General features: G+C 30.9%; 1 pseudogene; it reads right to left on the bottom strand.

Annotated features, from left to right (window-relative positions):
• Positions 1–235: 235 nt before the first annotated feature.
• Positions 236–354, bottom strand: LOC118609770 (annotated as a pseudogene).
• Positions 355–1862: the final 1508 nt, after the last annotated feature.

Raw genomic sequence — 1862 nt, forward strand, 5'->3', positions numbered from 1 at the left:
TTGTCATGTGTACAAGCTCGTAGAGAGGCAACAGAGGAAAAGCTGCTGTTGGCATCACAGTCAGTAGCAAATCACTGCATCTTCAAGAATCTTTATCTATCTATCTATCTATCTATCTATCTATCTATCTATCTATCTATCTATCTATCTATCTATCTATGCGAGGCAACCCTTGGTTGACCTCACAGATTGCAAGGGCCTTGTCAGTCTATAATCTCTTATTTTTTATTTTTTACGCCTATGGCACCTGGTCTTCCTAGGTGATCTCCCATCCAAGTACTAACCAGGTCCATCTCTGCTTAGCTTCTGAGATCAGACGGGATAGGGCTTGTTCAGGGTGGCATAGGCATAGACTTCAAGAATTATTAGACTTTTCTTTATACTGTCTCCAGGTGTAAGAGGGCCAATAAAACATCACTAATTGAGTAATATGGATATTTACCTCAGGTTTTCTACTTGCATTACCTATGGAAAATGGTTTTCAAAGAAATGTAATAGAATGTAAATAGAACTATTTCTTTAATAATGAGATTTAAGTTCCATATTGTTAACTAAATCTAACAGACGTTTTAAATACTAACAATGAGACAATGATATATTTTTGATGCTCTTAAGAACCTAAAAAGTTATAATTTTAAAAATAATTTTGCCATAGTTTTACTTTTTTCTTAGTTTTATTGTAAATATTTGAGTTAAAATTTTCTTTCTAAAATATGCTCTTTAAATCAATCATTTCACTTTATTATTCTGGAAGGATAAAAATAAAGACAATTAGGACTATATTAACATTGTTTAATGAAGTATATCGCTAATAACATAATTATTTTTGTTTAAATTTTTAAATTTTTATTTTTTGTTATTTTTTTGTTTTTTATTTTTGCTTTCGCTTTGCATATTATATTACACTTGTAGTCACATTGTCAGTAAATGAAACTACAGTTAACTTATGTGATTATGAAAAAAATATGTGGGTTGTCACTAAAAAGTCAATGAAGAGTACTGATTTACAAATTGTTTCCACATTTTAGATTTGAAAAATTATTATAGCATGCAAAGTAAAATTAGTAGATGCACATGAAAATAAGAAACAAAACAATGAAAATGAGAATTTAGAAAATGGAAATCAGGGATCAGAGTGGTGGGATGATGAGAAGTAAGCAAAGAAAGAATAATGACACGAGTAGGGTTGTCATCAGTCTCTGCGAATCACTTACAGCATCATCACTGTTACCATTATCAGCAAATACCAGCACCACAGCCACCACCACCATCAGCAGCAACACTAGTTACTATGTAAAGGACAGAGAATATTTTAAATAGAAATGTTATGTGAACTTGAGGAAAGCTATATTGGAAATAACTTTCAACTTATTAATGAGAAGCCCTTCCTTTGAGTAAATATTTTCCAAAATTTAAATATAATTAGCTTTCCTGTTAACTAAAGTATGAGAATAAACCCAAGAATATGAACTTGGTTTTGAGATGAAATAATATATTAATCATTAGAATCTTTGATATTCGTGACATTGAGAATACATAAAGAAAAGTGAACGTGTCAAGAGAAAAGTGATTTAAGAGAGGTTGCCGCATTCATGCAAAGGATGGCATTTTTGAGGTAGGATAAAAGGAAAGACAGTACAGAATTCCTGCTATTTTAGAGTGTAATGGAGTTAAAATTTATTTGCCTTTTTTGACTTTACTCTTAGCTTTACAGTCCTGCTACATAAATAATATGTATTCTTATAGTGATCTATTATGATATGGTGTTATCACTTGAGGGTAGGCACAAACTCCTCAAGATGGATTATTAAAGCAGGTTGAACCTATTCATAAAATATGTTTTATACACATAAAATACTAAG

The sequence above is a fragment of the Rousettus aegyptiacus genome, unplaced genomic scaffold (genome assembly GCF_014176215.1).
Source record: "Rousettus aegyptiacus isolate mRouAeg1 unplaced genomic scaffold, mRouAeg1.p scaffold_m13_p_11, whole genome shotgun sequence".
Taxonomy (NCBI): domain Eukaryota; kingdom Metazoa; phylum Chordata; class Mammalia; order Chiroptera; family Pteropodidae; genus Rousettus; species Rousettus aegyptiacus.